The sequence below is a fragment of the Falco peregrinus genome, chromosome 3 (genome assembly GCF_023634155.1).
Source record: "Falco peregrinus isolate bFalPer1 chromosome 3, bFalPer1.pri, whole genome shotgun sequence".
Taxonomy (NCBI): Eukaryota; Metazoa; Chordata; class Aves; order Falconiformes; family Falconidae; genus Falco; species Falco peregrinus.
Window position 1 is genome coordinate 44450675 of NC_073723.1, and position 25444 is coordinate 44476118.

At 41.5% G+C, this 25444-nt stretch overlaps 1 long non-coding RNA gene across 1 annotated transcript; it reads right to left on the reverse strand.

The window, feature by feature from the left end:
* Window positions 1–9270: 9270 nt before the first annotated feature.
* Window positions 9271–12848, reverse strand: LOC129784208 (uncharacterized). Its single transcript, XR_008746658.1, has 2 exons — window positions 11008–12848; window positions 9271–10245 (listed from the first exon to the last, which is right to left on the reverse strand). It is a non-coding gene; the product is annotated as an uncharacterized LOC129784208 (long non-coding RNA).
* Between the last annotated feature and the right edge of the window lie 12596 nt (window positions 12849–25444).

Sequence of the window (25444 nt, forward strand, 5' to 3'; positions counted from 1 at the left end):
GTGAATAAAAATAACCTTTTTTAATATAATAAATTAGAACAGGATTCTTTATTTTCACTGTAGTGCTTTGGCTCTGTAGTGATGTAGTGAAACTCAGTAACTTTTATTTTTATGTCTTAGTGGATGTTACTGCATGCAGAAAACTTCCTAACTTCTAAATATTATGGGGTTTGCTGTCCTTTAGTGCATTTCTTGACAATGCAATCAATCTTTCATCCAGTTTTCTTTTTAGCAAGAAATGGAACCTTTTTAAAGGAAAAAAAAAAAAAAAACCCACACCCAAACCCAACCTGATTTGAGGTCTGGATTCGCACAATTTTCTTTGGGGTAAGGATGAGGAAAGACATAGAGCCTGAGTGACATCTACATTATCAGTTGTGTGAAATGGGCTGCCCTTGCCAGACTCTTCCAATCCAACTGTTAACCTCCCATAGCACAGAAATTGAACATTTGTATGTAAACAAAGGGGGGGTTATTTGTTTCATGTATCCTCTCTTCCTGGACACTCTATTTCTTTGATTTTTTTTTTTTATTTCCTTTTGTTCTTTATAGTTTGTCAGTTTAACCAACAAAGGAATTTGTAATAGCTTCTTTGCATATATTTACCAAAAATTCAGGTGGTTTTTTTTTTCCTTTATTAAAAAACTATATCTCATTAAAAAGAAAAAACATAATGCCCTTTGGCATTCCAGCCTCCTCATGCGGCCTGAAAGATGTCAAGTATTTCTGTCCCTGGCTTGTGTAACTGCACAAACTGGGAAGATGGCACTCAGGATCTGATGTGAAGCACCTAGTCTTTATAGTTTTAACCACGTTTTAAACATTCCAAACTGATTTTAGGGTCTTAAACCAGAAAGGATTGCTTTGGTGACCTATCAGCTACACTAATTCAAGCAAAAGTACAAAATTTTTATTCAAGGATTGGAAAGAATTGCTTCTTTTTCTCTTTCCAGAGAAAATTTGCATTGACTCTCCAATGCGAATCTTATTCAAAAGAGCTGATTTTATTTCCTTGGAGAAGTAAAATTTCCTATGAATATTTGTCACATAGTAGATATTTTCCCCTCTATGGTTGGTTGACCTTGGCTGGATGCCAGATGCCTACCAAACCCACTCTATCACTCCCCTTCTCAGCTGGACAGTGGCAGGAGAAAAGAAGGTGAAAGGCTCATGTGTTGGTATAAGCACAGGGAGATCATTCAACAGCTACCATCATGGGCAAAATAGGCTGGACTTGGGGAAAATTAATTTAATTTATTACCAATCAAATCAGAGTAGGATAATGAGAAATAAAGCCTAAATCTTTATCTTTAAACACATTCCCACCACCCCTCCATTCTTCCTGGGCTTAACTTAACTCCTAATTTCTCTACCTCCTCCCTCAAGCAATGCATCGAGCTCCCTTAATTCATCACACATTGTGCCTGACACTCCTTCCTCCTTGGAGTAGGACTCCTCACACTCTTCCCCTTCTCCAGCTTGGGGTGCCTCCCACAGGAGACAGTCCTCCACAAACTTCTCCAACATGAGTCCTTCCCATGGGCTGCAGCTCTTCACAAACCACTCAAGCATGGGTCCCTTCCACCAGGGTGCAGTCCTTCAGGAACAGTCGCAAGTCCTGCCAGCAAACCTGCTCCAGCCTGGGCTCCTTTCTCCCCACAGGGCCACAGGTCTTGCGAGGAGCCTGCTCCAGCAGTGCCCATGGGGTCACAGCCTCCTCCAGCTGCATCCACCTGCTCCACCATGGGGTCCTCCACCATGGACCTCCATGGGCTGCAGGGGACAGCTTGCCTCACTGTGGTCTTCACCATGGGCTGCAGAGGAATCTCTGCTCTAGTGCCTGTGGCACCTCCTGTTTTTCCTTCTGCACTGACCTGGGTGTCTGCAGAGTGGTTGCTCTCACATATAGAATAATAGATAATAGAAAGGTTTGGGTTGGAAGGGACCTTAAAGGTCATCTAGTTCCAACCCCCCTTCCATGGGCAGGGACACCTTCCACTAGACCAAGTTGCTCAAAGCCCCATCCAGCCTGGCCTTGAACACTTCCAGGGATGGTGCATCCACAGCTGCTCTGGGCAACCTGTTCCAGTGTCTCACCACCCCTACAGTAAAGAATTTCTTCCTAACAGCTAATATAAATCTATCCTTTCTCAGCTTAAAGCCATCCCCCCTTGTCCTATCACTACGTGTCCTTGTAAAAAGTCCCTCTCCAGCTTTCTTGCAGGCCCCTTTAGGCACTGGAAGGCTGCTATAAGGTCTTCCCAGAGCCTTTCCTTCTCTGGGCTGGACAACCCCAACTCTCTCAGACTGTCTTCATAGGAGAGGTGCTCCAGCCCTCTGATCATCTTCAGGGCCCTCCACTGGACTCACTCCAACAGGTCCATGTCCTGGTGGCTTCAGATGAGCTCTCAGGGGAGTGGAGTAGAGGGACAGAATCACCTCCCTCAACCTGCTGGTCATGCTTATTTTGATGCAGCCCAGGATGAGATTGGCTTTCTGGGCTACAAGTATACATTGCTGGGCCATGCTGGGCTTCTCATGCATCAACACCCCCAAGTCCTTACCCTCAGGGCTGTTCTCAACCCATTCTCTTACCAGCTTGTATTTGTGCTTGGGATTGTCTTGACCCATGTGCAAGACCTTGCATTTGGCCTTGTTGAACTTTATGAGGTTCACACGGGTTCACCTCTCAAGCCTGTCAAGGTCCCTCTGGATGGCATCCCTTCCCTCCAGCATGCCAACTGCACCACACAGCTTGGTGTCATCGGTACTCAGCAGGGCACACTCAGTCCCACTGTGTATTACCAACAAAGATGTTAAACAGAGCTGGTCCCAATACCAGCCCCTGAAGAGTCCTTGGCCAGTGGTGGGTTGTCTTGGAGCCGGCTGGCATGGGCTCCATCTGACATAGGCTAGGAAGCTTCTTTTGCAGCTTCTCACAGAAGCTACCCCTGTAGCCCACCACTACCAAAACCTTGCTGTGTGAACCCAATATACCCTCAAAATTCTGAAATAAACCTGCTGTTATTAAAGGCTTACCAAAGTAAAAAAAGTGTTCAGTTATTTTCTTTTTTTAATTGAAGGCTAGAACTTGGCATGGAGTGGATAGTACAGTGTGGAGTTTTTTGAATTAGGTTTTTGTCAGAGATTTGATTCAGACAGCTAAGGGCTGGGCAGTTAACTGCTTTTGATCATATTATTCTCACAACTTGTGTCAGCATTGCCTAGAGCTACAGAAAGCTGCTCAGTATTGTAGAGATTGAGATTCTAATAAATAAAAATCAGTGTAAAATGTAAACAAAACCACACCAGTGTAGATTTAGCCAAAGGGAGGTGGGCAAGGGTAAACTCTCACTTACCTTCTACCCCTAATCTGCAAATAAGAGGGGGAAATGGATGTAACATGGGCATCATTAATGGGTAGAAGTGTGTATGATTTACAGAAGCAAAGGTGAATGGAGGTAGGGGGGACATGGTAGCAGGGAAGACAGGGAAGCCAGAGCCCAGCTGCTGTGTAACCATGGGCAACTACAAGGACTCACAGGGAATTTCAAAGGTGCCAGCACAACTGTCTTTGGGGTCTGCCAAAGAGCCAGATGCTGGTGCGGAGTGAATATTTTAGACCATTTGCCATACTGTTTTCAGAATTCTACCTAATCATCTTCCCATCTCCTTTGCAAAACCCAGCAGTGTGCTAATTACCAACTTCATAAAAGAAAAAAAAAAATCCATAGTAAGCTTAGTGAGTTTACAGAACTTTTGCTGAAATGCAAGGGGGAAAAAAAAGCACATTTTTACAATCAGTATGTTAAAATTCATGGGCAATGTATAACATTCATGTCCTCTTTGATTAAAAATTAAATTCCTTCTTTCTGTAGCAACTTGGGATTTTTATTAAGCAAAATGGAGATCTTAACTGTGGTTACTAAAAGCAGCAGCTGACTTTTCTATTGGTAGAACTGTACAGTCTGTGACTTGTTCTTTCCCTACTTCTCACTTCCAGTGAGGCAAAACATACCTGCTCCATCTTCCCTTCTTCTGAAAACCCTCTGACCACTGGAGAAATATGAGAGTCCTGTAATAATTCGTGATTAAGTTGTTCTGATGAGAATGGTAAGCTGAAGGTACAGATTTGCAATCCGTAGATGCCTCTCTGTTGATAAGATATAACTGTGTTTTTATTTCCTTCTCTTCCAGATTAAAGGATATAAAAGCAGTCACCTGTCAACTCAATCCAGCAATGAAATTCAGCAGCCTATTGTCCCAATCACTGCTTTCAATCACTCTAAACGGTCTCCAGAGACAATCATTATTATAGGACATGTTCCTAAGAGTAGATAAATGGAGCTCAACCTGCCAGCCTGCATAGGGAAAGATGGACAGTCTTGGCCAAAAATATGAAAGGGCCTGGAGCTTTATTGACATTTACATCAAAAATAGTTAGCAATGAAAGCAGCTGTTGTGGAGCGCTTTCACCACAACGTGTTTGGAATATGCTGTGAATTGAAATACAGACCTCCTGACAAGCAATTTACCTTCTGTCATTCTCCATGTGCTTGCAGCATTACTGGCTACTTGCTGTGATAGCCCACTTAAAGCTGCACATGTGTACAGTTTGGATGAAAGATTAACTGCAATTTGAGGCAGGAAGTAACGAATTGTGGAGTGTCATTCATAATGGCCGACATTGTCATCTGCAGGGTGACACCACAGCAAGAAGGTGCCTCTGTTGTGACGAGCTTATAGATTCAGATGTCATTCATCCTAATGAAGATCTGCCTACAGTTCTAATAAGCAGAGTGTGAGACAGCTCAGGATTATAAGCATTAATCTGCCTTGTTTGTTGACATTAACATGATGACTAAAATGCCATTATGCAAGAAATTCATTCTAAAGCTATTAAAAAGGGGCAATATTAATATGAATATTACAGCCCAGAACAAAAGATGTGCCAGGAGTTAATATCCCTGTTTACTCTTGTCATTTTCTACATCGTATTGATTTTTTTTCTCCTCAAAATAACTTATGCTGCACAAAAGTTTTTGCTATTTCATGAATATAGTACCACTTATTGTAGCTGAAATACAACCCACATGCTGGTTTCCCCTAATGCAAAAGGTAAATCTGTTAACCCCCAGTGCCAATTGCAGGTTATGTTAAATACAAACAACAATGCGATAAATATTTAGCTGATATTTTGTGAAAATAACAGAGCCAGATCATTCCAAGCATACTTAAAAGGAAGACTTATTATAATATTTATTTAAATAATTGACCTAATATGTACATAGATTGAATGTTCTTTTCAGCCACACAAATTAGCCATTTTCAAGCTGATATGGTGCTCTTGACTATGGGGGTCAGTGGAGAACTGACAACGCTGATTTTTCCAAAGACATTGAGACTCTTACAAGTCATTATCAACTGAAATTGAAATAAATCTGTGTGTAAATCTCTGTTTAAAGAGGGCTAGTATTAGGATATTAAGGATTTTGATCATTATCCATGCAGAAGTGGATGACATATAAAAATGTATTTGTGTGCCTGCCTTCACAACTAAGCTTAAATACCATTTGTATCTTAAAACTGTACTCACTAGCAAAGTCCAGACAGCAATATAGCATACTCAGACATGGGATAAAACACTTTCTAGATGCACCTAAGAGATTCAGGGGTCAGGTTTCAAAGGACAGTGATGCAGGTGGGGGATCTCTTTGCACTTTCAGATGCCTCAGCATCTTTCTTTTTTTTTTTTTTTTCTTTTTTTACGTCTAGTTCTTAAAACCAACATGAAAATTCTTAGTTCTTAATTTATGTAGGGCACATTTCACCAGAACATAGATTTTTTTGCTGTCTGGATGTGGAACAAATTACACTCAGCAGTAAGAGATTTGGGTTGGGGGCAGGTTAGCAAAAGATCTTCTAAAAAGGTTAATCAAAATCTAGTGGCAGCTGTTATCTTTGTAATGTGTCAGTGGAGGACAAGGTGAAAGATTTATCTTGACATATGTTTGCCTATATATCAATGGATGTGGGTGAAGCAATTTAAAAACAAGGAGGACCTGGGAGACACATTGAGGAACAAGGAGAATATGCACTGTGTCTTCTTAGTCTTTTATATCTCTGCAAAATGGACAACACTAAATAGTCATACTTACTAGAGTCCAGCAAGAAAAAGGTGGGAAGTAAGTCCATGCTATGTGTGGGACCAGGCAGTCTGCTTCTACTGAGAACCAGGATGTGGGAGCCTTACTGTAATTCTGCAAGTTAGTGACTGAAAACTACATGCTACAGCAAAGCTAGGCATGGATTTTCATTTTTCTTCTCACAAGGACTCTTTCTACTGCTAAGCCATGACACCTTTAGAAAGATCCTTTTGTTACAGTAGCCTAAGCCCATCTAAAAGGGAAACTAAACTTGCCCAAGGGTGCATTTATTCCATGGGAGATCCAGCTTCCTTCAGGAAGGAGGTAAAAGAAGTTCCCATTTAAGGAAGGGGAAGGATAAACTGCCAGTTTATGTCAGGTTTATACTTCTGGCCTACAGGCCGAGCGTAGTATTGCAGCTAAAAATGATAGAGGCCTTCAGACTGGGAAGCCACTGGGTTCCAAATGCAGTAAGCGGGATGAGTTAAATGTCTTGGAGTGGAGTTCAAAAGGGATACTACTAGAAGTAAGGAGCTGCCAGAAGCCAGCAGGGGCATGGCACAACATTTGAAGCCCAGACAAGTAAGGGAATATCACTGACAGGAATAATCCTAAGTATCAGGTCACAGCAATCTCTCATGAAAACAAGGATGTGGTCTCCTTTCAAGCAGTCAGGTAGGGCACAAGTTTATTAAATGACAGGACCTGGAGAAGGTGGCAATTCCCTTCTCCCCTGCTTCTGGGGTGGAGTCAAAGCTGGCACGTGGGGGCTCAGGTTCATCACATATCCTCCATTTAGTGGGTCCCTAAATTCCCCCTAGGCCTCTTGGTAGGTCAGGACCTCTGGTGTGGACTCCAAGTCTCCCTGTGGATGCATGGGCTTTTTCTTAGCAAGTGAGACCACCATTTTAAAGGAGAGGGTTGTGCTGAACGGTCTGAGCTGCCAGGCACGAAGCTCCCTTGTGCCAAGGACTAGCAGCAGGGCAATGAGGAATGCCTGGGGGGCAGGTGGGGGCTGGCCCCTGTTGTCTACATGGGCTATGCTCTGAGGGTCTGCAATGCAAGGCTGCACTCACACAGAGGCATCCTGCACTGCTCGTTGTCTTCTCCGTCCCTCTGTGGTGTGACTCCCCTGGCAGTCCCTGCTGGCTGTTTCAGCTGGGTGGAACTTCTGGTTGAGCTAGCACTAACTCCCTGACATATTTCTGACTAGAGATATGCTCAGTCCCGAGGGGAACGTACCTCAGAGAGCAGCTGTTTGCTGCTCATCCTACCCCCTGCACCAGCTGCACATCTCTGGAGCACCAGATGCACACAGGAGCTTTCACGGTGTCTACGCAGTGGGCTGAAACAGCACAGTACTGAATCATTTTCCTGCTCTGTTTGAACAAGTCTACTATTCATTTCTTAAGCCTGTGTCAGGTAGATGAGGACAGCACAGAATTATAATTTCAAGTCCTTCTGAGCCTATCTCCTTCTTGTAAAACACTGTGCTGCTTCATGGTGGTGCTTGGCTGTTCCATGGGAAGCGTCGCGGAGGTAAGAGTGAAATGACAGTTGTAAGGGTGCTTCTAGACCTTCTCAAAAACTGTCTCAATTACTTACCATGAGAGTTATTGCAGACCTTCGAAACCCTGCTTAGGCTGCATGTAAACTGAGACGTAGGTGTATGCCCACACCAGGGTTCTAGTCCTCTGAGCAGGGAGGAGCTTGGAAGCACACGGCCTCTGCACACAGGTAGCCTTTCTGTGGAAGAAAACAGGCTCTGGGATGGTGAGGCAGAGAAGATAAACCCCCTGAATTTCACCCAGACAGAGCCAGCTTGCTCCTGGAAACCACCTGCATGCCACAGGCTAGGCAGGGGGCTAGGCAGGGCCTGGCTGAGCCCAAACCAGCTCTGCCTACATCGTTCCTCCAAACAGCAGGCCCAGTCCAAACCCAACAGATCCACAGGATCTCGATGCAGTGGGAATAGTACCTGTGAGATTCAAAATTCTGTGAATATTTTGGGGAAGCACATGGTAGAACCTTTTTTTTTTTTCTAATTTATCACACGTTTGTAATCATTTGAAGTCAGTATGTACTTAAGTTTGTTTGTTTGTTTCCAGGGAGCAAAATGAAGCATTCCAACAATCCAAAACCAGCTGAGATTTGGGTCAAAATAGATCTTTGCTGGGAAGAGCTTTTGCTTGTGACATGTTTTTATCTTCTAGTGGAATCTAGCTGTAGAGAGATGTCCACAAGCTCTAAGTGTAGAAGGACAGAGTCTACAAGAACTGGGCTCTCGCCAGGCTATCAATTCTAGACTTGGACAGCAAAAACATAGCTGATTTTTTAGACATTTCTAGAAATGTGTGATAGTTATTTGCAGCTAACTACAGGTTTTAGTGGTGTAAATGCTCCACAGATCAGACTGATTGAAGAGATGTGAACAGGTGAATAGTGTCCGAGTTACTGATTACTTTCCATATTTAAAATAAGAGAGTGGAACTTTTCTATAAGGCAAATGAAAGTGATATCTGAAAGTGTGAGAAGAATTTGAAGGAGGAAAAAAACCCCCAAAACTGGGAGATATTTTTAAGATAAAAGTTGATAAAAAAACGAAGTATATGTTATTGAACAGACCCATAGTATTTTTAACTAAGAGTTTCAGCTGTTTTGAATTAATTCACTGAATAAAAACATTGCCTTTTCTAAGTAAATTCTGATGCATATTTTTCACAGAGCTTGGTAAAATTTCCATCAGATGACTTGTGTCTTTAATTAGACCTTGTGCTGGGAAGAAGCTGACTGTGACATTAGGGGTCAAGATGCAACTTCTTATTTTTAAGAGAGAATAATAGTGGGTTGCTGAACTGCTGGGTAAGTGTTCAGAAAACAGGAGTATTTGACTACCTATGAATCTTCTATTTGGATCTAGGAGTAGATCAGAAAAATTCCATGAGCCTGGATGGAAAATCATCAAAACTTGTTGCAATGTTAAGGGAAGCAACCAAGATAACTTCTCCTGGTGATCAGACTGACCTGACAGAAATTCTGCAAGGGCTTTTAGTCTGTACTTTTGGGTTTTTTCACATCAGAGAAAAGTACTGGCCTTAATAATGGAAGGAAAGAAAATCAAAACTAAGGTTTGAAAATTGTTTATTTTCCCACAAGTATTAGGAGAAGCAGCCAAATGAATACACTGGAGGATTATTTTTTTTCTTTTCAAACTGAATTAACTTTCAGCCACAGCTATACAGGCTTATTTCTAGCTCAGAAGCTGGACCTACTTTTGCTGCCTCTAACACTGTCATTAAACAGTAACACTATCTGGCAGCAACAAACAGCACAAAATAAGTCTAAGATTATCCACCAGCACACACAGCTGAGAACATTCAAAACCAGCTGGCAAATGTTTGGAGTTACTCCAGATTCTCATAGTTGTCTTCTTTAATGCAGACAAAGGTAACAAATGTGTAAGAGGGGCCAAAGATCCCTGGTTTGCTCCCACGCTGAGCTTTAGCCATCAAACTGATTATTGGATGATCTTTGTTAACAAGGACACGCTATGATTTTCTTTCCTTAAATCCCCTGAATTTTGCAATTTCAGCAAGTGATAGAACAAAGTTTAAGAAAACAACATCCATGAACACAGTGTGTGACAGAAAGGAAATACCCTTCCTACATATGCTATCAAAACCTTGCAAACTGGTTATGTTGAGTATGACTTCATCTCAAAAGACTATGCAAAATCAGTCCTCTAAAACCTGAAGTCTTGGCTTACTGCCATCAGAAAAATCCAGACTCAGAAAACAAGTCCTCAAGCAATGGACTTGTCTCTTTCATACAGCTCTTGCAGGAGAAAGAAAGACTTCAGTCAGGCATTGTCTGACATTAAAACCTGCTTGTCTGCCTAGTGGTAAATCTGTGCTTGACACACAGATACTGATGTCCCTGTGCTTGCCTTTCACTTGAGACTGTTCATTGCTTGCAGCTGAAATTCAAACCAGGAAATAGAAGAAAAGCTCAATTGTCCCAAATGCACCGAGCATGGGCTCCAGTCCCCACTCTGCAGTACACCTGTGCTGCTGGCAGCAGTAGACTGCTCCACATGACACTGGTAAAAGAAAAATTGTTAATGTTGTATTATTATGTATTTCTACTCTTTCTATTGTATTATTATTTCTACTATTTCTATTTGTCCTCAGGGGAAGGCACGCTTTTGAGCTCAAGCACAACTGCTTCTCAGTCTCCCCAGCCCTACCAAGTTCCTCCCACACACTTGGGAGCTGCAGGAATCACATCCCCTGTGAAACACCGAGGTTATCAGATATTATGAGCTCCTGCCATTCAGCCAGACAGTATATTTTCTCTGTGAGTAGTCATATATGAACATAATTTTCTAGCTAAGTTCAGCAGTGAGATGTTGTTAGAAAGTGTAGGTGAATTCTTGCACCTCCAAAGAGCAGAGGTGAAATGTTCCCTGGTCACAGAGGTCTTGCTGCTCTGGAAAGAGGTGTCCTATTCGGCCTGGCTGAAGGACCTTTGTGGAAATACCTGTGCCCCTTTCTGAAGGCAATCTGGTCAGAAGTCACTGATTCCTGGGAGGGTAACACTCCACTACAAATGGTGGGGGAAAAAAAGGGAGTGCTGCTTATTTTGATGTGTGCCTTCTCTGGACTCTAAGTGCGATCAGGGGCCCTGTCTTAGCATCTGCATGGGCAAAAACTCTGAGAGGAGCCGTTTATTTCAAGACAGAGGAAAAGCTAAGCTGTTGTTTAATATTCATAGTATGGCAGAACCCAGGAGCCTACGTCAGCCTCAGGACTCCCTTGTGCTAACCTTCATTCAAACACTTATTGTCCTTTATTCTATTTACCTGTTCATAGGGCTTCTCTCTGCTTTTTACCTTCTTACAACTTTGCTTTTTTCCCTTTCTTTCTCAGGGGCTTGTCACCCCTTTCTTGTTCTTGTTTCTAAAAATCAGTGGAGAAAGCAGAAAAAGTATTTAATTTAATGGGCTTACTAGATTTTATTTGGTGACTGTTACAAAGAAACTCCCCTGCTAGGGAAAATTTCCTTTGAGGTCTTCCTTTCTCGTAATAGGAACAGTTTGAACAAGCAGTATTCTTTGTTTCTTTTTAAAGGCATTTTCTGAATAAACAATTTTAGTTGGAATTGTTTTGTTTTACTCCCTTATGACTTTAGGAGTACTGATTGCAAAAGTTACCCTCTAAACCAATTAATAACTTATTACTCTGTTTCGCAAACACATCATTCTGTTGCTGTTTAGCCACAGTCAGCAACTCAGTACCACGAAGCTGGTCAGTCACTCCCCTCTCCTCTTCAATGGGATGGGAAGAGAATCAGAAAAAGGTAAAACTTACGTGCTGAGATATGAACAATTTAATAACTGAAATAGAGTAAAATAAAATAATAGCAAGAATAATAATAACAACAACAACAACTGGGGGGGGGGGGGGCACGGAGGAATAAAACCCAAGAAAAACAAGTGATGCACAATACAGTTGCTCACCACCTGCAGACTGATGCCCAGCCAGTCCCTGAGCCATGACTAGAGGCTCCCAGCCAGCTCCCCCCAGTTTATATACTGAGCATGACGTTCTGTGGTATGGAATATCCCTTTGGCTAGTTCGGGTCAGTTGTCCTGGCTATACTTCCTCATGGCTTCTTATGGACCTCCTCGCTGGCACAGCATGGGAAACTTAGAATCCTAGAATTATAGATTCATTTAGGTTGGAAAAGACCTTTGAGATCATCAAGTCCAGCCATCCTTGACTAAGCACTACTTAGCAACCACTAAAACATAAGTGTGTTATCAACATTATTCTTATACCAAATCCAAAATGCAGCACTGTACCAGCTACTAAGAAGAAAAATAACTATCCCAGCTGAAACCAGGACAACTGGTAGCTCAGCTGTCTCCACAGACAGGTGAGGGTTGCCTCACAGCAGGCACAAATTGCCCCAAAGATGAGTGAGAAGGGGACTAGGAAAGACAGCAAGAAATGGGCAAGAAAAGAGGACTAGTCATAAATTTGGCTGAGATATCCAAGAAAACATAATTTCCAGGCTTTTATTCTATGGTACAGATGCACAGACTGAGAAAAACTTGAGTGCTGTGGAACCAGTCAGCTCCACTGAGCTCTCATTTGATTATAGCTATAAATTGACAAGCCTTTAGGAACAAAACTTTTTAAGGTAAATACTGTCAAAGAAACAGCTGACAGTCTGTGATGTCCGTTAGGCAATCACAGCTGGGAAGGTGCAGATCCCTGGTTTTGCTCTGGTGAGATGGAGGTGAAACCGAAGTGCCGCCTTCCAGACCCGGCCCCCTCCTGCCCCGAGGTCAGAGTTTGCTGCCATTTTATGTTGAGCAAACAGATTGAGCAGCAGCTCTGGATGGCAGGGGGCCAGCATGGACCCAGTCTCTGCAAGAAATGACCCAATGATGCAGAGGGCTGGGAAAGCCCTTGAGATGTGCTGAGGCCATACTGATTCACCCAGCAGTGGGCTTCCCAGCTGCATCCTCCTCCTCCTCCTCCTCCACAATTTTGTCCTGTCCCCCTGCCCATCTGTACATAAACCCCAATACCTGTGTTCTTTTTGCTCCAGACCCACTGGTGTTTTAGGCCCAAGCTGTCTCTCTTCCACATTGTCAGACAGAGCCTTGTTCCAGGCATAAATGACTAATGATAGCAATTGTGGCGTGAGGCAGGATCTGGGTTTCAAAGTCTAGAGTAAAGCTCTGTGATAAGGGAAGTTGTGGTCATTTGAGCAAACAAAATATTGTACAAGTAAGGAAAGTTCTGGAGAGAACAAACACATGAATAAATAAACAGATAACGTGCCCATGTGAAGTCTTAACTAAAGAGTCAGTTGCTCCATAAAAACAGGAAGCCTTTAAAATATGATGAGAAAGAGGCATTTGTTTTCTGTGTGCAGAAAACCAAGGCCTTGCTGAGATGGGGAGAGCAGTGGTTTGAGTCTGGGTACTTTCATTTCCACTCTTGCTGGACATGGGCATAGGAGCAGGTTTCTGCTCTAACAAGGCTGAGAGAGAGAGTGTTTAAGCTTGTAAGCTGAGAAAGTCCCTACGGACAAAGGGTATAGCTGTGTGGGGGTTAAATGCAACCTGAATCAAGCTTCAGGACTACTGAGATCATTCCAGTTTCCCTTCATGCCACTAGCTTTTTATTTTTGCTTAGTTATTTTTTCTTGAACTGAAATACTTTTTAGTAGCAGGACTGGTTATAAATGGCTCTGAGTGATCAGTCTGGAGGAGCATGAAAAAGGAGAGGCATCTGCATTATCTGCTTTTGCATTTCACTAGTCTGTTTCTAGTTCAAGTTCAACATAATTCCCAGTTTCTCATTCATACAATAGAAGGAGTGTCCTCACACTAGGATAGTTCAAATATTGATATAGATTCAATATAGACATATTGATATGCCATTTCTGACATGAAATGACATATTTCTTCACTCATTTATTCACCAGAAGAACAAATAAAACTTAAATTGTGAAGTGTGTTGCATTAAGAGATCATCCCAAAGAATCTCTTTAACAACATTCACAAGTGTTCCCTGTGAACAAAAGTTTATGAAACATGTTTAAATATTTATGGAATGTTAAAAATTAGGCATTAATTGGCAAACAACTTAATTAAAATGCTTTCTCGAGTAATTAGGAGCAAATACTTTCCTCTCTGTTTTGCATGCCATTTGTCTTGTTCTCTGTTTGATAAAGCCTGCCTGTCAGTCAAACTTTGCTGCAGGTAATTTTTTAGCTCTGTGGGGAAAATCTTCAAAAATTACATCTGAATTTAAAATATTTTGATTATCATTTTTGTCTAACAAATTCTCCTTTTTTACTTCATCTTCTATATGTCCCAGTAAAGCAGCATCCTGGGAATTTAGGGCCTGAAGATGAAATTCTGCATCAAGGCATTACTGAGTTTCCAAAAACACTCTCCTGAGAAAAAACTGAATCAATCTAGAATCAACAAACAGTGCAGTTAATTAATGAGTACACCATAAGGGAGCTTTTTTAAACAATGTTGACTGCTGCTGCCTCAGGACCAATAGCACCAGAAGTTATTGCTGGTTTCAAAGAAGTGATTCTTAGGGTTCCCCCAAGGCACCTTTTGCTTACATTAGCTATTTACTACAACTTTTCCTCTTATTTGCACCCTAGGGAAAGTATACTTATTTGCTAAATTACTTTTTAAGTGATGCTTCTTCATGCCAGTAGCCTGAGGTATATGAGGGAAGATGCTACAGCATAAATAATAGCAGAAACTAAGCTGCTTTACAGCAAAGTGCAAAGAAAACCTTTGAGCTGGACACCACCCAAGCAGTGCTTCCAAGCCAAGCTGAACCTGGAGGGCCAGGGAGAGCCACAGGGACCGACTGCCCACCCAGCCAGCTGCATGCTACCAGTGGACACAGACCCACAGAAGTGCAGGGCTCCCCAGTGGGAGCAGCCCTGCAGATCACTTTGGAGAACCAACACAGGATAACTGAGAAAAAAAACCCACAGACTTCCAGCCACTACAAACCAGGGAGGCTGAATCAGTCTTAGGAGACTGATGCCAGTTTGTACCAGGTGAGATCCTGGCTACCAGATTGTCTCTAACAACAACAAAAATGTGCTGAATATTCTAACTATAGCCTTCCATGTAGAAAAATCCAAAGAAAAGAATTTTTTTAAATGTGACTGTGGTTTTTTTTAAGGTCACAGTGTTACACAATGGCAATGCAGTGATTGTTTTTCTTGTGTAAATTTTGGAATTTCCCTTTTGGGCCACTCTGTAAGAGGAGAAAAAAAAAATCTAAAATAGGATGCTGTGTTTACCAAACACCCTTCAGAAAATAAGCTGGGTAGATCATCATGTTCTTGCAAAATTATGTTTTCTTATTTCAGCTATGAGTTTAAGATTATTAAGTAGGGTCAAACCACCACTGGCCTGGCGTAAAGTTATATTTGTGTACAACAAATTCAAATGTTGGATAAACCAATGAAATTCCTTTTTAAAGACCCTGGACATCAATTTTCCCTACCCCAGCCATGCTTTGAGCTCTTTGAACCGTAACAGCACCTGTCCTTCACCCAATTTAAAATGTCCCATGAAATGAAAGTGTAGAAATACTAATCTAAATCTGAATGGCAGCATTATATGTTATTAGGTCCAAGAGCCTGTACAAGCATTGGGGATAGCAATAACAGTTGGTATTACTGATTGGATCTTACTGGAAGGCATTTCCAGTCTTCACATGCTTTTAGTAACATTTACTTATAAATTAGCACTACCATAAATATTTCAGTGGGGATTCACTGGTGTAATATAATCCCTAAAAGTTAGGAATGATTAATGTTCAGGTTTGTTGCTGTTATAGCATTTTAGCCAGATTTTTGTAGGACCAAGGAAAGAGTGATCACCTGCAGGATGAGGATGAAGCTGGAGAAACCTTCATGTTTCTGGAGGGCTTTCTCTGCAAAGGGTTCAGGCAGATCTGAAAAGGATCCTGCTAAATGCAGCCTTTGCTCCCAGAGAAGACAGACAGTGAAATCTGCTGCCAAGAGGGCAGCTGCTATCTAAACCCAGGAACTTAAACTCAGTCATTTAATTCTCTTATGTTTATGTCTAGTTGTGTTAATTTACTGCAAATTCAAAGGGACTTTGCAGCACAGGCACCATGACAGGGTTTGACCCAGGCAACAATCATCTGCTGGGAGGGAACCAGACCTCTCGCTATCAAGGCTCGAGCACATGGCGTGTGAGACTTGTGCAGCCATTAGCTGAGCATGAGGATGCCATTTTGTTGAAGCTCCTCCTGGCATTGCCACTATTTATTTATTTTTAGGATCCAGTTTCACAAAGCAAGCGCTGCCATGTGCTGCATACCAGAGCAGCTTAGCTCAGGAACTGAGACCAGAGGTGGAGTGTGAGGTGGCCCCAGGCTCTAATCTCAGTGGGCAGGTGCTCCGGCGGGTTTGGCTGCAGTGAAATGTTCCCAGAAGTTGCCATTTCCTCAATGCTATTTTGGGGTCAATTCTGCTTACTTCAGACTGCAGTCACTTTCATCTTGACATCAAGGAGCAACTTCTAATTGTGTTTTTGATGCTAAACAATTATACCTGTTCAAAAACATAAAGCAAAAGCCATTGCTTAAATATGAAAGAAAAATGGAATAAAAGTGCGTAGTAAGGTGGGAAGCTGAAGTATTTCTGTTAAAAACAAACAGGAAAACACCACCAGATTTGTACTGTTACTTCTGATGGTTCTGGTTTCACCCAGCTCTCAGAGCACCTTTATGAAGCAGCTTGTACACGCTGTTTTAAATTTCTCAGTAATGTATGTTGCTCCTCCCCCCAAACCTCAAGTAGAAGGTTTATTATATTTGAAGGATGTGACTTCAGATTAGAGGTGTTCATACCAAGTCTTTTTATAAACAGTATTTTTTGTATCAAATAGAAACAAAAGCAATTCACAATTGGCATTGACACATTGAATACTGCCTCAGTAGAAAAAAAATGGATCATCTCTGTATCTGTTTCTTCCTTGATGTATAGTCAAAATCTGCCTTAGACATGTGTATCAGAATGTGTCATGCAAAAGATGGAGATGTTTACCTGCTTAACTTATGTAATATTCCAGTAATGTAAGTCATCAAAATCCTGGGACAGAATTTCTGCTTTGCAAAAATTATTGTCAGTATCTGCTTTTATTTGTGTCGTTACTGCATAAGGTAAAGTACAGTATTGACTGAATATCCTGATTACCAAAACCCATGTCACGAACTAACAAATGATGGTTCTTATTTCAATAGATTAAATATTTTAACAGAAAAAAATAAGTCTTTTCAGCTCATGGCTATAGTTTCATAGAAGCGGGTCTAGGCAATGCAACCCTGACAAAGTGAACCAAGATGATGTGGTGAAGTAAATGTTCTACCATGATCTGTACTCACACTACACATGCAATTTTTCTTATGGACCAGCCAACCACAAGTACAAGGCACTGGGCTTGATCCTCCAATGTGGATGTGAAAGACTCCATATTCGATTATCAAATCACTCAAAATTTCTAGTATGTGAAGAAGACTGTTGACAACATGTTTTGTGGCATCCCTTGCTGTCCTGTCTGGTCTGTTTATAACAGCAATCCCACCTCAGCTCTCCAGGCTTCTACAATGAACATGATCTATTTGTGTTCCCAAGTCCTTGCCTTTCTCCCACTGGATATGGGACACTGTCACCTCCTTTGTAATGGCTATAATAGGTTGACTTGTTCGCAGGGCTACGAGCACTTCTGTACTTCTGCCAGGCTGTGTTCCTTGGCCTATGCTGACTGTACAGCCTTGTAAAAGTATTTATAATATGTGCAATTTGGCTAGCTGATTCAAGTTGCTTTGTAATGGATCTGGTTCTCAAAATTATCTATTAGTTTACAGGGATGTTTTCCTCCCTAATGTTCTTACCAGCACACTATCTACTACCAGTAGACCTTGCTTGCACCATCCACTCCAGAAACACAGTATCTGCTCTTCCCTGTCCACAGTAACTCTATCTGGCATGCAAGATTCATCTAATACTTCCTGAAGGGTTTGGACTTAAGTACTGTTATTAACCTTGTTATTAATGTTATTAATACAAGGAGTATATCTAAGGTTTCTAGATAGACTTCAGTATAAATACTTGGTAGGGCCAAATGGTAGCTCTCTCTGGACTGCTCTGCTTCTGCAACACTTAGAAAAGTGTGAAGCTCTCCACATCCTCATAGAGGAGATTTCATGCAGAAGAGAAAAACCTGGATTTCTGACTCTGCAGGTCAGGTACCTAAAAGTTAGGTATGATGCTGGATCCAACACCAGATCCTATACGGATTGATAGTGCTTCGCCAATCTTTGAGTGCCTAAGGATTTGGTTCTTGACTGACCCCAAATCCTGAGTCCTCTACAACTTTAGAAATGCTGGCCTAATATGAATTCATTCAACTGGTTCAAACCCTTTAAAACTTTTTTGAAGAGTTGTCTTTGTACAGCAGGTTTTATGACAGATCAAGTACTGTCTATACATGCAGATGTAATTGCTTGCTAAATCAGGCATCACCTAGCCTCCCCCGGCTGACACAGAGCTACATAGAAATATATGGACAGAATGAAATCTGTATTCTGACTAATATGACAGTTACGAATCTACATTTCACCTTGAATCAATCTTGTATTGCCGTTGATTCTATCATGAAGATGGCTGGCATGAAGGACTATACAACACAGTCTCTGACCTGTTCATGGTGAAGTTTAGAAAAAACATTTACTTTTTCTAATGCCAGTTTGTCTGAATTAGTGGAAGATGATGTCTAGTTTAAGCTGTTTGCTGAACTAACAATTTTAAGTATCAATGTAAGTGAATATGAATACTGACACACAGCTAGGCTCTGACTAGACCCTAAGAATTCCTGAAAAACCTGATCTTCCAAGCACCATGACATTTCTGGAACATGTATCATCATTGCCTGGGTTCTGGAAGAGGTGTTACAAAGCTGGATCAGTTGTGGATAATGTAGCAACAAGGTTTGGGACTGCTAGATTCCATAAAGTCCTTTGCTATAATCACTTGGCAAAAAGACCCTGGGTGGTGCTGTTGCTGCTTAACCGTTTATTTTTTTTAACTCGTACAACATCAGAATGCTTAAGTATTAAGCATATGGCATGTGCAGGACAACCAGGTGATCAGGCCCAGCCCACATGGGTTTATGAAAGGCAGGTCCTGCTTGACTCACCTGATCTCCTTCCATGACAAGGTGACCTGCTTAGTGGATGAGGACAGGCTGTGGATGTTGTCTACCTGAACTTTAATAAAGTCTTTGACGTTTCCCACAGCATTCTCATGAAGAAACTGGCTGAGCTCATGGCTTGGACTGGTGTACTCTTTGCTGGGTTAAAAGCTGGCTGGGTGGCTGGGCCCAGAGACTGGTGATGAATGGAGTTAAATCCCGTTGGTGGCCACTCACAAGTGGTGTTCCCCAGGGCTCAGTACTGGGGTCAGTCCTGTTTATATTTATATCAATGATCTGGACGAGGGGATTGAGTGCACCCTCAGTAAGTTTGCAGATGACACCAAGCTGGGCAGGAATGTTGATCTGCTTGAGGGCAGGAGGCTCTGCAGAGGATCTGGACAGGCTGGACCGATGGGCCGAGGCCGAGTGTGTGAGGTTCAACAAGGCTCAGTGCCGGGTCCTGCACTTGGGTCACACCAACCCCACGCAGCGCTACAGGCTGGGGCAGAGCGGCTGGGAAGCTGCCCAGAGGAAAAGGACCTGGGGGTGCTGGTCGACAGCCGGCTGAACGGGAGCCAGCAGTGTGCCCAGGTGGCCAGGAAGGCCAGCAGCCCCCTGGCTTGTGTCAGAAACTGTGTGGCCAGCAGGCCCAGAGCAGTGACCGTCCCCCTGCACTGGGCACTGGTGAGGCCGCCCCTCGAATGCCGTGTTCAGGTTTGGGCCCCTCACTGCAGGAGGGACATTGAGGGGCTGGAGCGTGTCCAGAGACGGGCAGCGAAGCTGGTGGAGGGGCTGGAGCACAAGGCTTATGAGGGGCAGCTGGGGGAACTGGGGGTGTTTAGCCTGGAGAAAAGGAGGTTCAGGGGACACCTTATTGGTCTCTACAGCTGCCTGGAAGGAGGTTGTAGGCAGGTGGGTGTCAATCTCTTCTCCCAGATAACAAGCAACAGGACAAGAGGAAATGGCCTCAAGTTGCACCAAGGGAGGCTTAGATAAGGTATGAGGAAAAATTTCTTCACTAAAAGGGTAGTCAAGCATTGGAACAGGCTGCCCAGGGAGGTGGTGGAATCACCATCCTTGGAGGTGTTTAAAAAACAGTGTTTAGGGACATGATTTAGTGGTGGACTTGGGACTCCTGGATTAACAGTTGGACTTAATGATTTTAGAGGTCTTTTCCAACCTAAATGATTCTATGATTCTAGCTGCAAGAGTTTGACATGCTGTTTGCAAGTCAAACTGTTTCAAAGTAACCCTGAGGGGAAGGAAAACAAATACTCCCTTAACCTTCATTCTAATTATATCAGTCATTAAAATACAAGTAACAAAGAACAGTGTTTATTAAAATCCCTTCTGTTGATAGCTCCTCTTTATAGTGTGGTTCATACCAGCAGATGTTTAGTGGAAACATTGTTGTGGAAAGGAGGAAGAGAACACTTATACATTGAGATCAGTTAACGAAATATTTCAAAATATTCAGATACTCTCTATAATCTTTTAGACTATCTATAGGCAGAAGAATTCTTTTAAGAACGCATTTCCATTACAGTTTTCTCTGTGATTGTTCAACTTAAATGTACAATCCTGATGAAATGACAGCATTTCATAGCTGCTGACTATGATCCAGAACTGGCATTGTATGCTCTTCAGATAAGCAAACAGGAAGAATAGAAATAGCTGTTTCTCACTGAATACTTAATTTCCCTTTGCTATGAGAACTCTTGATTCCGCAATCATAAATTAATTAGGTTAATTTTGAGGTTATTAGTACAACTGCCACCTACTTCAAACCATAAAGCCATCTGCTTTTATAGTGGCTTTGGAGAGGTGCAGACTTCTGCTCTAGATCATTTACTCTCTTCCTAGGTCTGTCTTTTTTCCCATGCTGCAAGTTTCAGAGGGAGCTTCAAAGCAGGTGCAACTATCCTGAGTTTGTGACCAAGGTGACTACTGCATTGCATTCAAAATACACTATGCTTTGGAAAGATTGATTTCAGGCTGTCTGGTGATCCATAGGCTGTCTGGTGATCCATAGAAACTACTAGAAGAACAGGAACACTCTGCTATTTAGCCAAAATTTGCACCTGAGTGGATGCTTCTCTGTAAATTCAGTGGCTTTTCATGATGATGACTAGAACAGGCTGTTGATCTCAATTTTTTTATTATAGAAGTTAGATATGAAACCCTTTATTGGATTCAGTTTTTACTTTTACATCCTAGATGATATATTCCTTCTTAAATTGGTTATAATTAATGGTTTTAAAAATCCTAACAACTTCAGATTTTACTCTGCAGGTGATTTCTGTTTGCTTGCACTTTTGCTTTCATAATCCACAGAAATGAAAAGTCATAAAGCTTTAAAAAAAAATATTTAAATATTTTTAAACAGTATGTACGACTGGAAAAATGGAAGTTTGGTATGGTGTGCACTACTAGTCTGATGTAGATAGCAATAGTTCACTTTCCTTTCTTGGTATTCATACCACAGGGCCTCCAAGTGGCTTACAAGATGATTCTGGTATACTCAAAAGCAGTCAAAGCAATCAACATGGGACTAAGGGACTCTATCTCTCAGAAAGGTGTTGTGTTGCACATCTCTACTGCACAATACCTGTCTACCTTCATAGGGAAATACATGCTGCTTTTGATGAACATGATGGTGATGGTATATGCTATTGATGTGTTCCTCCTAAGTTGGGGAATTCTAACATGCAAACTAGGTTCCTGAGGCTTGTATGAAATTCAGGTCACACCTGACATGAGAACGACAAAGGAGATGACTTCTGGGAAATTGCATATCCCCGCAGTAAAAGAGAGGCTAGAACAAGCTCCTTAAGTTGAGTTCTTGAAGCTCCATGGCATAAAAGTGTCAGCTGGTATCTTGAACTCTGTCATGTTTTGTGGCTGTGAGTATGAAGACCATTCAGAGTGAAAAGAGCACAACAGCACCAAGCATAGGGCTGATGGTATGAAAACAAGCTGTTCAGGGAGCAGGTGGGAAGCAATGGGGGCCAAGCACCTTAACCCCACTTCAAGCATATCTACTGCCTCAGCAGCAGAAGGCAGCTGTAACCAGGGTGGATCCCGAGGCTGCTCGGAGCTACTACAGTGACTTGTAGATCCCTTATCACTGGAGTATAGGCTGAAACTGCCAAAGCATTTCTGTTACATTTTAAAATTCTTCTTCATCCAATAAACATATTAAATTATTTCCTCTATTGTGCCTATGATATCAAAATATGCAAGAAGTGAGCCTACAACAGCAGAATTTTTGCTTTGCTATCTGCTATAGAGGTATATTGAGACAGAAATGGCCAGAAACTAGTTTCAGTAGCCAACCTTCCAGAGTTCTTCAGTAAATTTATCTTATGTCATTTAAGAAAGCAGTGTTGATTCATTCTTTTTTTTTTTCTTAATCTGTACCTCATTTTCTTAGCTAAAAGAAAACCAATATCTGAATCTGTATTTCTGTTTTAAAAATAAAACTGGCAGATAGGTTAACACTAGTATTATTGGTATCTGTTTTGTATGCCCAGTGAACTTGCTTCTGAAGACTTTTATTGCCTAGAAAAAGGTAATTCTCAATCCTCTGTGAGGAAAATCTGATTTGCAGCAGCCTGTTCCATGTACTGCTGCACCACTGTGTCTTTTGCCTCTAAAATCTGTCCCTTGTCTTTTTCTGTAAAAGGAAAAGCAAAGGAAAGAAATTGGTTCTGACAGATTTTTATTTTACTGAAGTGCAAAATTATTATGTAAGATATGGAACCACACAAGTATTTTCCCATCCTAATCCATAAAAAGTGTTCCAAGTTTCCAAAAGTCAAAGTCTGACTGAATGGATGAAAGGAGAAGCCTCATGGAAGAATCCAAAACTAAGAGAAAAGTGTTACAAAGACAAAATGCTTGAGGTTATCAACATACACAACTTGCTTTCAGAAACAAGTTCCCACATCTTGTTGAATCATAGGTAAAGAATTTTTGTTTTAAACAGGTCTTAGCTTCTCTTAGCATTTACACAGATACTGGTACGCTCAGCTCTGGCTTTGCTTTGTGCATAGCAATACAGGCAATAGAGTGACTTGTTCTTCCCAGATGAGGGGCCTAATTCCTTAAAGGTAGATTTCCATAGCATTCTGGAAGATACTGCCTTACACATGCAAGTCTGATGGCATCCTAAAAAAATAAAAAGATATGGATATTTAGAAGCCCTACACAAGCTGTAACTTTTTTCCCCTGAGGCTGTCATGCAAATAAGGTTTTCAGTGGGGTACTATTTTATGTAAAACTAAATGCATAAGGATTGCAAATCAGTGGTTCAGATTCTGTTCTGTGATACTGTAAATGTATTTAAATTAAGGATAATGCTTTCTACTTACACACATACAAGAAAAAGCAGCTGTGGGGTTTGCTTGTTGCTAGATCTTATGGGAACAACATGCAGTAAGTCATGTACACTCTGGTTTTATTTCTGAAATATCACAGACAGTATCTGCTTCATTCCGCTTGGAGACTTATGTAAAAAAACACTTCAGTTTTTAAAAATCAACAGCAAAATTCAAATAATCCAGTATTACAAGTATTTTGGAAAATAAATATGACCAAATTTAAAATGTGAATATAGAGGTAAAAGCACCAGTTGCATTCAGTAATTGCCAGCAGTCAATGTTATTGCATGCAGAAAATTGACTAGTACACCCAATATAAATTATTGATGCACTCATATTGACTTATTCTGACTTTGATGGATAGAAAATGTGACACTACTGTAATATGCATATTGTATTAATAACACAACTAATCAAAGATAATTTTTAACAAACTATGACATAACAGCTTAAATTATTGATGGAAAACAGTTTAGAGATGGTTAGTGCATTAGTTGAATGTGTTCATTTCACTGACCATTTGGTCTGGTCCCATCTGCCACAAGTTAGCTTCCTCGTCTCTCTAGTACCCATTCAGGTGCATTTGGAGCAGCTGGGATATTAGTTCTCTATGGAGAAATAAGATCTCACCATGACTCGCCAATGCTTCCTGCAGTTCCATGCTCCCCAGTAGCCTCTTCAACAATGGGACAAGGCCCCTCTCAGTTCCAGGTCTAATAATTTAATCTCATAAAACAATGTAACTTAGTCCCTTGGAGAGGCTTGCCTTATTAATAAAAAATGCAAGCATACAATTTACATTGTTACAGTGACGTTCCCCGTACAGCTTTTTTTTATTCTGTCAAAAGCTTCTGGAAAAACCTTATTGAGACTTATTCAAGGAAATAATGTGGCCATTTTAGCTAGTTGGCCTACGATTATAGCATGAAAATGAAGAAAATGTGGGGGCAGGGGTGGGAGGGATATGAGAGATGGAGGAGTTACTGCATTAAAGGAGATTGGTTTCTTTAATTCCTCAGTTTGGCAATGCCAAAAAAAAAAAAAAAAAAAAAAAAAGAGTATGGAAAAAGAGTATGGATTACAAAACAAGAAATGCTCGCTTTTGATCCACCTTTGCAGTTAAATGCTGGAATAGCAGACAGACTATATTTGCTGAAGGACTCTTCTTAATACTAGTAGCATCATTTAGCAATGTTGGATAGTGAACCTGGACAATGCATAATGTGGATAAAAGCCCTAAAAAAGAGTGGCTTCCCTTGACTCTTAAGTTTTGTGGTACTAATTGGCCATCCTGTAGCATGCAGTGTTTGCAGTCTGTGTCCATTTCCACAGATGTTTTAAGTCTGAAGTTGTCCTTTGCTGTTAACCCTGAAATAGTATCTCAAGAGGAATGTCAAGAAAAAGCAAACGTTTGGAAGCTTAGAGAAAACATTACCTGATGGCAGGCATCTTTTGAAAGAAAATAGTCTTCATTGCCAACCTTCACTGGGGGTGGTGGGAAATAATGCTCATTAGCAGGCAGCTTAGTAGACCTTCCAAAACTCCCCGCCTCACCCATCCCCACACTCTGCTGATTTTCTGCTGTATGCTGACTTTGAAAAAGTCTACATTTTCTGAGATCAGTTTTTTGACAAGGCAAGTCCTCTTTATGCTAGACAACTTGCCATACTCCTACATGGTCTTCTAGATCAGATCAGCTTGCCCTCGTAAGCAGCACTCTGATGCTTACACTGGGTCTCTGCCTTAGTTAATCCAGAGTGTGCTAAATGGGCTTCAGTAATTACCAGCAGCAATCCAAGGCTTGAGTCAGAGGATGAAGTCAGCCTCTGAATGAACAAAAAGACAGGTCAAAGAACTCTTTGATTAATGTTGCCAAAAATGTTCTTACTTTTGTGTTCCATAATCAGAAATCGTATGATTTCACTTGTTCTTCCTTTATGTAAGCTGCAGTTACTGCCCCCATCAAAACAGAATACGGCAGATCTGAAAAAAACAGAGAAATTTCAGGAAGTATTCATATAGCAAGCCACTGTTTACTGTAACAACATGGACACAGGCGCTAGCGCTGAAAAAGTATCTGGGTTATCCATGTGGCTCCAGAGAATCAAGACAGTGTTTCTGTCTCCATC